Source organism: Hippopotamus amphibius, chromosome 3 (assembly GCF_030028045.1).
Source record: "Hippopotamus amphibius kiboko isolate mHipAmp2 chromosome 3, mHipAmp2.hap2, whole genome shotgun sequence".
In the NCBI taxonomy this organism is placed as follows: Eukaryota; Metazoa; Chordata; class Mammalia; order Artiodactyla; family Hippopotamidae; genus Hippopotamus; species Hippopotamus amphibius.
In genome coordinates this window covers 103787228-103800130 of record NC_080188.1, presented here as the reverse complement: position 1 = coordinate 103800130, position 12903 = coordinate 103787228, and positions in this window count along the sequence as shown.

The following is a 12903-nucleotide window of genomic DNA, read 5'->3' as shown; positions in this document are numbered from 1 at the left end:
ACACAAGAGATGACACCCCACTGGGCATGGTGTCATGGGGATGAGGTAAAACACTATGGCCGTTACTGCCTCACCATGTGGGTAGCACATGTGAGGTCGCACCCTACCAGGCCTAGAGTGATGGGGCCAAAGTGAAACATGGTGGCTGAGATGACTTGCCACGTGGGTGGCTAGCACGAGGTGGCACCCAGCTGTGCGTGTTGTGAACGGGCCAAAATGACACCTGGCAGCTGTGACAGCCTCGCCACGCTGGTTACCGCTGTGTGGTGGCATCCCACTGGGTGGTGTATGACTGGGCCAAGGTGACAACCAGCAGCCATGAAGGACTCACTACATGGGTGACATTCATGAGTTTAAACCCCACTGGGTGGGGTGTGCCCAGGCCTAGGTGAAACATGGCGGCCGTGAGGGCCTCAACACACTGGTGACCCGCATGAGGTGGTATCCTGCTGGGTGGGGTCTGCCCATGCTGAGGTGACACCTGGTTGCTATGATTGCCCTGCAACGTGGGTTACCAGTGCTGGGTGGGGTGCACCCAGGTTGAGGTGACACATGGTTTATGTGACAGATGAGCAATATGGGTGGCATGTGTAAGGTGACACTCCACTGGGGAGGGTGTGACCAGGCTGAGGTGACACCTTGTGGCTGTGATGGCCTTGCCATGTGGTTGGCATGTACGAGGTAGAACCCCACCAGGTAGGGAGTGATGGGGCTGAGGTTCCACCAGGCCACTGTAATGTCCTCAACATGCGGGTGACCAATGAGAGGTAGCATCCCACCAGGTGGGGTGTGCCCAGGCCTAGGTGACACCTGGCAGCCATGATGGCCTCACATTTCAGGTGACTCATGCGAAGTGGCATTGCACACGGCGAGGTGCACCTGGGTTGAGGTGACACCTGATGACTGTGATGGACTCACCACACGGGTGGCTTGCATGAGTTGACACACTTGAGGACAGAGTGTGATTGAGCTAAGGTGACACCTGGTGGCTGTGGTGTCCTCATCACATGGGTGGCATGCAAGAGATGACACCCCACCAGGTGTGGTGTCATGGGGATGAGGTGACAGCTAGTGGCTTGACTGCATTGTCATGTGGGTGGCACATGTGAGGTAGCACCCCATCAGGTAGGCAGTTTGGGGCCGAGGTGACACATGGTGGCTGTGACGGCCTCACCACATGGGTGACCTGCATGAGGTGGCATTCCACCATGAGGCGTGTGTCTGGGCCATTTTGACACCCAGTGGCTGTGATGTCCTCACCACGTGGGTGGCTCATGCAAGGTTTCACCATGCCAGGTGGTGTGTCATGGGGCTGAGGTGACACACCATGGTCATGATGACCTTGCCATGCTGGTGACATATGTGAGGTGGTACCCGACCTGGTGGAGATTGACAGGACTGAAGTGACACCTGGCGGCCATGATGGGTTTGCCACACAGGTGACCCGTGTGAGGTGGCCCCCTGATGGGTGGAGTGCAATGGGGCTGAGGTGACACCTGGTGGCTGTGACGGCCTTGCCATGTGAGTGACCTGTATGAGATAGCACCCCACCAGGTAGGGAGTGATGGGGCCAAGTTTCCACCAGGCCACAGTAATATCCTGAACATGCGGGTGACCAATGAGATGTAGCATCCCAACAGGTGGGGTGTGCCCAGGCCTAGGTGACACCTGGCAGTGTGTTGGCCTCACCACATGGGTGACCCTGGCAGGCTGGAACCCCACTGGGCAGGTGTTTGTGGGCCAAGGTCAAACACAGGTTCTGTGATGGCCTCACCACATGGGTGGCACCCCACCGGGTTGGGTGTGCCCAGGCCAAGGTGACACTCAGGGACCATGACAGCCTTACCACGTGGGTGACCAGTGTGATGTGGCAACCTGTTGGGCAGCACATGACTGTGCCAAAGTGACACCTGGTGGCTTTGTTGGCCTCACCATGCAGGTGACCTGTACAATACCTCACCGCAAGGGTGGCATGCATGAGGTTGCTCTCCACTGGGCAGAGTGTCCCAAGGCCGAGGTGACACCTGCTGGCCATGATGGCCTCACCATGCAGATGGCACATGTGGAGTGGCATCCCTCTGGGTGGGATTTGCCCAGGCCGAGGTCAAACCCCACTTCCATTATGGCCTCAATACGTGGGTGACCCACATGAGGTTGCACCCAGCTGGGCAGGTTGTGCCAGTTCTGAGGTGAAACCCAGTGGGCATGAAGGCCTAGCCACACGGGAGACCCACACATGGTGGCACACAGCCAGGCAGTGTGTAACTGGGCCGAGGTGACACCCAGTGACCATTACGGCCTTGCCTCATGGGAGATATGTGTAAAATGGCACTCTGTGGCGTGGGGTGTGACCAGGCCTAAGTGACACCCTGGCCATGAGGGTCTTGCCACGTGCATCACCTGCATGATGTGGCTCCCCACTGGGCAGGGTGTGAAGTAGCCGAGGTGAAACTCGGCCTCCTGAGCACATCGCCATGCAGGTGGCATGTGCGAAGTGTCACCGTGATGGGTGGGGTGTGACCAGGTCTAGGTGACACCCAGCTGCCATGCAGGCCTCATCAGGCAGATGCACCACAGTATGTGGCACTCCTCCAGTTGGTGTGTGCCCAGGCGCAAGTGAATCCCAGCATTCATGAGGGCATCAACATGTGGGTGACCCATGCGAGGTGGCAGCCCCCAGGTGATGTGTGACTGGGCTGAGGTGAAACCCAATGGAATGTCAGCCTCACCACATAGGTGACCCTGGTGTGGTGGCATCCCACCAGGCGGCATGTGCCCAGGCCAAGGTCAAACACAGCTTCTGTGATGGCCTTGCCACTCGGGTGACAGGTGCAAGGTGGCTCCCCATCAGGTGGCATGTGCCTGGGCTGAGGTGACAGCCAGCAGCTATGATGTACTTGCCACGTGGGTTACCTATGTGAGGTGGCACCCCACTGGGTGGATATGCCCAGGTTGATGTGACACCTGGCAGCCCTGATGGCCTCAGCACGTGGGTGACTGATGTGAGGTGGCACCCTGCTAGGTGGGGTGTGATGGATCTGAGGTGACATCTGGCAGCCATAATGGCCTTGCAACATGGGTGGCACATGCAAAGTGGCACACTGCAGGTGGGAGGTGAGGGGGTGTAGGTGACACCCAGTGGCTTTGACGGTGCAGCTATGTGTGTGACAAGTGCAAGGGTGCACCCATCTGGGTGGCGTGTTACTGGACCGAGGTTACACCTTGTGACCATAATGACCTCAGCACTTGGGTGGTATGCATGATGTGGCACCCTGCCAGCAGGGTGTGATGGGGCCAATGGACACCCCGTGGTTGTGACAGCCTCTCAACACGGGTGACCCATGTGAGGTGGCTTTTTGCCGGGCAGGGTGTGACTGAGCTGAGGTGACATCTGGCAGCCATTACAGCCTCACCACATGGGTGACCCATGCGTGGTGGCATCCTGTTGGGCTGGATGTGCCTGGGCCTAGGTGACAGCCGGTTGCCATGAGGGCCATGCCACAAGTGTGACCCTTGTGAGATGGCACTCTGGTGGGTGGGGTGTGCATGGGCCTAGGTGCCACCTGGTGGCCGAGAGGGCCTTGCAACCCAGGTGACCCTCACGAGATGGCACCCTGCCTGATGGGATGTGCCCAATTCAAGGTGATACCTGATGGTCATGACAGCATCACCACATGCATGGCATGCGCAAGGTGGTACACTGTTGGGCTGTGTTTGATAATCCTAGGTGACACCCTGTGGCCATCATGGCCTTGCCATGTGGGTGGCATGCATGAAGTGGCTCCAGGCCGCACATGGTGTCCCTGGGCTGAGGTGAGACCTGGCAACACTGACGGCCTCACCACATGGCTTACACATGTAAGGTGGCACCCCACAGGGTGGATGTGCCTGGGCTGAGGTGAGGCCTGATATCCCTGGTGGCCTCACCACATGGGTGAATCACATGAGTTGACACCCCACCAGGCAGGGTGTGGTGGGGCTGAAGTGACACCCAGCAGCTCTAATGGCCTTGCAATGTGGGTGGAAGCTGCAAAGTGCCACCGCTCTGGGCAGGGTGTAAGGGTGCCGAGGTGACCCATGGTGCTGTGATGGCCCAGCTACATGGGTGGCAAGTGCAAGGTTGCACCCCACCAGGTGGGGTGTTACAGGGCCGAGGTGGCACCTGGTGTCTGTGATGGCCTCACCACTTGGGTGGCACACACATGGTAGCACCCTGCCAGGCAAGGTGCGATGGGGTCAATGGACACCCTGTGGCTGTGACAGCCTTGCAACCCTGGTGACCTATACTAGGTGGCTTCCTGCTGGCAGGTTGTGACCGAGCTGAGGTGACACCCGGCAGCAGTGATGGCCTTGCCACATGGGTGACCTGCAAGAGGTGGCACCATGCTGTGTGGGTTGTGACCAGGCCAAGGTGACACCTGGTGGCCATGACAGCCTCACCACAATCGTAGCAAGTGTGAGATTGCACCCTGCAGGCTGCAGTGTGACCAGGCCAAAGTGATCCACAGCAGCTGTGAGAGCCACATCACATGGGTGACCCTTGCAAAGTGGCACCCCGTTAGGTGGTGTGTGACTGGTCCAAGGTGATGCCCAGTGGCCATGAGGACCTCACCACATGGGTGACCCACATGAGCTGGCACCCTGCCTGGCAGGGTGTAACCAGGCCAAGGTGACATCTGGTGGCATAGAGGTGCTCACAACGTGAGTAACCATGCGAGGTGGCATCTCACATGGTGGGGTATGCCCGGGTTGAGGTGACACACTTTGACCGAGACAGACTTGCAGCACAGGTGGCATGCACCAGGTGACACCCCACTGTGCAGTGTGTGATCGGGCTGAGGTGACACCTGGTGGCTGTGATGGTCTCGTCCTGAGGGAAGCACATGCTAGTTGACACCCTGGCAGGTGGGTATTGACCAGGAAGAGGTGACACCCAGTGGCCGTGATGGCCTCACTACATGGGGGACACACAAGAGATGACATGGTGCCAGGTGTGGTGTCACAGGGACAAGGTGGCACCTAGTGGTGTGATTGCCTAGCTATGCGGGTGGCACATCAAGGTGGCACCTGGCAGGGTGGGGAATGACGGGGCTGAAGTGACACCCGGTGGCCATGATGGCCTAGCCATGTGAGTAGCATGCACTATGTAGCACCCCATGGGGCAGTGTCTGAGTGGGCTTAGGTGACACCTCGCGGCCTTGATAGCCTCACCATGCTGGTGACATGGGTGAGGTAGCACCTTGCCTGGTGGGGTGTGACGTGGCTGAGATGACACATGGTGGTCATGATCCCTTGCCTCTTAGGTGGCTCCAGCGTGGTGGCACCCTGCTGTGAAAGCTATGAAGGGGTCAAGGTGACATCCCATGGCTATGACAGCCTCACCACATGGGTGACCCAAGTGAGGTGGCTCCCCACAAGACATGGTGTGACTGAGCTAAGCTGTCACCCAGGGGCAGTGATGGCTTCTCCATGCAGGTGACCCATACGAGGTGGTACCCCACTGGGTGGTGTGTGAAGCAACCAAGGTGACACCCAGCAGCTGTGAGGGCCTCATCACGTGGGTGATCTGTGCATGGTGGCTCCCCACCAGGCAGTGTGTGCTCAGGCAGAGGAGACATCTGGCAGCCATGACAGCCTCACCATGCAGTTGACCTTTGCCAGGTGGCAACCTGCGGGGTGGGGTGTGACCATGCAGACGTGACACCCAGCGGTGTGACCACCTTGCCATGCAGGTGCCATGTTGAGGTGACATTCTCCTGGGCAGAGAGTGACACGGCTGAATATTGGTGGCCGTGAGTGCTGCACCATGTGGGTGGCACATGCTAGGTGACATCCCAATGGGCAAGGTGTACCCAGGCCGAGGTGACACTCAGTGGCTGTGAAGGCCTCACAACACAGGTGACCCATGCGATTTGGAATCCTGCATGGTGTGGTGTGACTGGGTTGACATGACACAGCAACCACATTGGACTTGCAATGTGGGTGGCATGCGTGAGGTTAGCCCTGCCAGGTAGGGTGTGATTGGGCTGAGGTGACACCCGGCAGCCATGATGGGCTTGCCACATGGATGGCACACAAGAGATGACACCCCACTGGGCATGGTGTCATGGGGATGAGGTAAAACACTATGGCCGTTACTGCCTCACCATGTGGGTAGCACATGTGAGGTCGCACCCTACCAGGCCTAGAGTGATGGGGCCAAAGTGAAACATGGTGGCTGAGATGACTTGCCACGTGGGTGGCTAGCACGAGGTGGCACCCAGCTGTGCGTGTTGTGAACGGGCCAAAATGACACCTGGCAGCTGTGACAGCCTCGCCACGCTGGTTACCGCTGTGTGGTGGCATCCCACTGGGTGGTGTATGACTGGGCCAAGGTGACAACCAGCAGCCATGAAGGACTCACTACATGGGTGACATTCATGAGTTTAAACCCCACTGGGTGGGGTGTGCCCAGGCCTAGGTGAAACATGGCGGCCGTGAGGGCCTCAACACACTGGTGACCCGCATGAGGTGGTATCCTGCTGGGTGGGGTCTGCCCATGCTGAGGTGACACCTGGTTGCTATGATTGCCCTGCAACGTGGGTTACCAGTGCTGGGTGGGGTGCACCCAGGTTGAGGTGACACATGGTTTATGTGACAGATGAGCAATATGGGTGGCATGTGTAAGGTGACACTCCACTGGGGAGGGTGTGACCAGGCTGAGGTGACACCTTGTGGCTGTGATGGCCTTGCCATGTGGTTGGCATGTACGAGGTAGAACCCCACCAGGTAGGGAGTGATGGGGCTGAGGTTCCACCAGGCCACTGTAATGTCCTCAACATGCGGGTGACCAATGAGAGGTAGCATCCCACCAGGTGGGGTGTGCCCAGGCCTAGGTGACACCTGGCAGCCATGATGGCCTCACATTTCAGGTGACTCATGCGAAGTGGCATTGCACACGGCGAGGTGCACCTGGGTTGAGGTGACACCTGATGACTGTGATGGACTCACCACACGGGTGGCTTGCATGAGTTGACACACTTGAGGACAGAGTGTGATTGAGCTAAGGTGACACCTGGTGGCTGTGGTGTCCTCATCACATGGGTGGCATGCAAGAGATGACACCCCACCAGGTGTGGTGTCATGGGGATGAGGTGACAGCTAGTGGCTTGACTGCATTGTCATGTGGGTGGCACATGTGAGGTAGCACCCCATCAGGTAGGCAGTTTGGGGCCGAGGTGACACATGGTGGCTGTGACGGCCTCACCACATGGGTGACCTGCATGAGGTGGCATTCCACCATGAGGCGTGTGTCTGGGCCATTTTGACACCCAGTGGCTGTGATGTCCTCACCACGTGGGTGGCTCATGCAAGGTTTCACCATGCCAGGTGGTGTGTCATGGGGCTGAGGTGACACACCATGGTCATGATGACCTTGCCATGCTGGTGACATATGTGAGGTGGTACCCGACCTGGTGGAGATTGACAGGACTGAAGTGACACCTGGCGGCCATGATGGGTTTGCCACACAGGTGACCCGTGTGAGGTGGCCCCCTGATGGGTGGAGTGCAATGGGGCTGAGGTGACACCTGGTGGCTGTGACGGCCTTGCCATGTGAGTGACCTGTATGAGATAGCACCCCACCAGGTAGGGAGTGATGGGGCCAAGTTTCCACCAGGCCACAGTAATATCCTGAACATGCGGGTGACCAATGAGATGTAGCATCCCAACAGGTGGGGTGTGCCCAGGCCTAGGTGACACCTGGCAGTGTGTTGGCCTCACCACATGGGTGACCCTGGCAGGCTGGAACCCCACTGGGCAGGTGTTTGTGGGCCAAGGTCAAACACAGGTTCTGTGATGGCCTCACCACATGGGTGGCACCCCACCGGGTTGGGTGTGCCCAGGCCAAGGTGACACTCAGGGGCCATGACAGCCTTACCACGTGGGTGACCAGTGTGATGTGGCAACCTGTTGGGCAGCACATGACTGTGCCAAAGTGACACCTGGTGGCTTTGTTGGCCTCACCATGCAGGTGACCTGTACAATACCTCACCGCAAGGGTGGCATGCATGAGGTTGCTCTCCACTGGGCAGAGTGTCCCAAGGCCGAGGTGACACCTGCTGGCCATGATGGCCTCACCATGCAGATGGCACATGTGGAGTGGCATCCCTCTGGGTGGGATTTGCCCAGGCCGAGGTCAAACCCCACTTCCATTATGGCCTCAATACGTGGGTGACCCACATGAGGTTGCACCCAGCTGGGCAGGTTGTGCCAGTTCTGAGGTGAAACCCAGTGGGCATGAAGGCCTAGCCACACGGGAGACCCACACATGGTGGCACACAGCCAGGCAGTGTGTAACTGGGCCGAGGTGACACCCAGTGACCATTACGGCCTTGCCTCATGGGAGATATGTGTAAAATGGCACTCTGTGGCGTGGGGTGTGACCAGGCCTAAGTGACACCCTGGCCATGAGGGTCTTGCCACGTGCATCACCTGCATGATGTGGCTCCCCACTGGGCAGGGTGTGAAGTAGCCGAGGTGAAACTCGGCCTCCTGAGCACATCGCCATGCAGGTGGCATGTGCGAAGTGTCACCGTGATGGGTGGGGTGTGACCAGGTCTAGGTGACACCCAGCTGCCATGCAGGCCTCATCAGGCAGATGCACCACAGTATGTGGCACTCCTCCAGTTGGTGTGTGCCCAGGCGCAAGTGAATCCCAGCATTCATGAGGGCATCAACATGTGGGTGACCCATGCGAGGTGGCAGCCCCCAGGTGATGTGTGACTGGGCTGAGGTGAAACCCAATGGAATGTCAGCCTCACCACATAGGTGACCCTGGTGTGGTGGCATCCCACCAGGCGGCATGTGCCCAGGCCAAGGTCAAACACAGCTTCTGTGATGGCCTTGCCACTCGGGTGACAGGTGCAAGGTGGCTCCCCATCAGGTGGCATGTGCCTGGGCTGAGGTGACAGCCAGCAGCTATGATGTACTTGCCACGTGGGTTACCTATGTGAGGTGGCACCCCACTGGGTGGATATGCCCAGGTTGATGTGACACCTGGCAGCCCTGATGGCCTCAGCACGTGGGTGACTGATGTGAGGTGGCACCCTGCTAGGTGGGGTGTGATGGATCTGAGGTGACATCTGGCAGCCATAATGGCCTTGCAACATGGGTGGCACATGCAAAGTGGCACACTGCAGGTGGGAGGTGAGGGGGTGTAGGTGACACCCAGTGGCTTTGACGGTGCAGCTATGTGTGTGACAAGTGCAAGGGTGCACCCATCTGGGTGGCGTGTTACTGGACCGAGGTTACACCTTGTGACCATAATGACCTCAGCACTTGGGTGGTATGCATGATGTGGCACCCTGCCAGCAGGGTGTGATGGGGCCAATGGACACCCCGTGGTTGTGACAGCCTCTCAACACGGGTGACCCATGTGAGGTGGCTTTTTGCCGGGCAGGGTGTGACTGAGCTGAGGTGACATCTGGCAGCCATTACAGCCTCACCACATGGGTGACCCATGCGTGGTGGCATCCTGTTGGGCTGGATGTGCCTGGGCCTAGGTGACAGCCGGTTGCCATGAGGGCCATGCCACAAGTGTGACCCTTGTGAGATGGCACTCTGGTGGGTGGGGTGTGCATGGGCCTAGGTGCCACCTGGTGGCCGAGAGGGCCTTGCAACCCAGGTGACCCTCACGAGATGGCACCCTGCCTGATGGGATGTGCCCAATTCAAGGTGATACCTGATGGTCATGACAGCATCACCACATGCATGGCATGCGCAAGGTGGTACACTGTTGGGCTGTGTTTGATAATCCTAGGTGACACCCTGTGGCCATCATGGCCTTGCCATGTGGGTGGCATGCATGAAGTGGCTCCAGGCCGCACATGGTGTCCCTGGGCTGAGGTGAGACCTGGCAACACTGACGGCCTCACCACATGGCTTACACATGTAAGGTGGCACCCCACAGGGTGGATGTGCCTGGGCTGAGGTGAGGCCTGATATCCCTGGTGGCCTCACCACATGGGTGAATCACATGAGTTGACACCCCACCAGGCAGGGTGTGGTGGGGCTGAAGTGACACCCAGCAGCTCTAATGGCCTTGCAATGTGGGTGGAAGCTGCAAAGTGCCACCGCTCTGGGCAGGGTGTAAGGGTGCCGAGGTGACCCATGGTGCTGTGATGGCCCAGCTACATGGGTGGCAAGTGCAAGGTTGCACCCCACCAGGTGGGGTGTTACAGGGCCGAGGTGGCACCTGGTGTCTGTGATGGCCTCACCACTTGGGTGGCACACACATGGTAGCACCCTGCCAGGCAAGGTGCGATAGGGTCAATGGACACCCTGTGGCTGTGACAGCCTTGCAACCCTGGTGACCTATACTAGGTGGCTTCCTGCTGGCAGGTTGTGACCGAGCTGAGGTGACACCCAGCAGCAGTGATGGCCTTGCCACATGGGTGACCTGCAAGAGGTGGCACCATGCTGTGTGGGTTGTGACCAGGCCAAGGTGACACCTGGTGGCCATGACAGCCTCACCACAATCGTAGCAAGTGTGAGATTGCACCCTGCAGGCTGCAGTGTGACCAGGCCAAAGTGATCCACAGCAGCTGTGAGAGCCACATCACATGGGTGACCCTTGCAAAGTGGCACCCCGTTAGGTGGTGTGTGACTGGTCCAAGGTGATGCCCAGTGGCCATGAGGACCTCACCACATGGGTGACCCACATGAGCTGGCACCCTGCCTGGCAGGGTGTAACCAGGCCAAGGTGACATCTGGTGGCATAGAGGTGCTCACAACGTGAGTAACCATGCGAGGTGGCATCTCACATGGTGGGGTATGCCCGGGTTGAGGTGACACACTTTGACCGAGACAGACTTGCAGCACAGGTGGCATGCACCAGGTGACACCCCACTGTGCAGTGTGTGATCGGGCTGAGGTGACACCTGGTGGCTGTGATGGTCTCGTCCTGAGGGAAGCACATGCTAGTTGACACCCTGGCAGGTGGGTATTGACCAGGAAGAGGTGACACCCAGTGGCCGTGATGGCCTCACTACATGGGGGACACACAAGAGATGACATGGTGCCAGGTGTGGTGTCACAGGGACAAGGTGGCACCTAGTGGTGTGATTGCCTAGCTATGCGGGTGGCACATCAAGGTGGCACCTGGCAGGGTGGGGAATGACGGGGCTGAAGTGACACCCGGTGGCCATGATGGCCTAGCCATGTGAGTAGCATGCACTATGTAGCACCCCATCGGGCAGTGTCTGAGTGGGCTTAGGTGACACCTCGCGGCCTTGATAGCCTCACCATGCTGGTGACATGGGTGAGGTAGCACCTTGCCTGGTGGGGTGTGACGTGGCTGAGATGACACATGGTGGTCATGATCCCTTGCCTCTTAGGTGGCTCCAGCGTGGTGGCACCCTGCTGTGAAAGCTATGAAGGGGTCAAGGTGACATCCCATGGCTATGACAGCCTCACCACATGGGTGACCCAAGTGAGGTGGCTCCCCACAAGACATGGTGTGACTGAGCTAAGCTGTCACCCAGGGGCAGTGATGGCTTCTCCATGCAGGTGACCCATACGAGGTGGTACCCCACTGGGTGGTGTGTGAAGCAACCAAGGTGACACCCAGCAGCTGTGAGGGCCTCATCACGTGGGTGATCTGTGCATGGTGGCTCCCCACCAGGCAGTGTGTGCTCAGGCAGAGGAGACATCTGGCAGCCATGACAGCCTCACCATGCAGTTGACCTTTGCCAGGTGGCAACCTGCGGGATGGGGTGTGACCATGCAGACGTGACACCCAGCGGTGTGACCACCTTGCCATGCAGGTGCCATGTTGAGGTGACATTCTCCTGGGCAGAGAGTGACACGGCTGAATATTGGTGGCCGTGAGTGCTGCACCATGTGGGTGGCACATGCTAGGTGACATCCCAATGGGCAAGGTGTACCCAGGCCGAGGTGACACTCAGTGGCTGTGAAGGCCTCACAACACAGGTGACCCATGCGATTTGGAATCCTGCATGGTGTGTTGTGACTGGGTTGACATGACACAGCGACCACATTGGACTTGCAATGTGGGTGGCATGCGTGAGGTTAGCCCTGCCAGGTAGGGTGTGATTGGGCTGAGGTGACACCCGGCAGCCATGATGGGCTTGCCACATGGATGGCACACAAGAGATGACACCCCACTGGGCATGGTGTCATGGGGATGAGGTAAAACACTATGGCCGTTACTGCCTCACCATGTGGGTAGCACATGTGAGGTCGCACCCTACCAGGCCTAGAGTGATGGGGCCAAAGTGAAACATGGTGGCTGAGATGACTTGCCACGTGGGTGGCTAGCACGAGGTGGCACCCAGCTGTGCGTGTTGTGAACGGGCCAAAATGACACCTGGCAGCTGTGACAGCCTCGCCACGCTGGTTACTGCTGTGTGGTGGCATCCCACGGGGTGGTGTATGACTGGGCCAAGGTGACAACCAGCAGCCATGAAGGACTCACTACATGGGTGACATTCATGAGTTTAAACCCCACTGGGTGGGGTGTGCCCAGGCCTAGGTGAAACATGGCGGCCGTGAGGGCCTCAACACACTGGTGACCCGCATGAGGTGGTATCCTGCTGGGTGGGGTCTGCCCATGCTGAGGTGACACCTGGTTGCTATGATTGCCCTGCAACGTGGGTTACCAGTGCTGGGTGGGGTGCACCCAGGTTGAGGTGACACATGGTTTATGTGACAGATGAGCAATATGGGTGGCATGTGTAAGGTGACACTCCACTGGGGAGGGTGTGACCAGGCTGAGGTGACACCTTGTGGCTGTGATGGCCTTGCCATGTGGTTGGCATGTACGAGGTAGAACCCCACCAGGTAGGGAGTGATGGGGCTGAGGTTCCACCAGGCCACTGTAATGTCCTCAACATGCGGGTGACC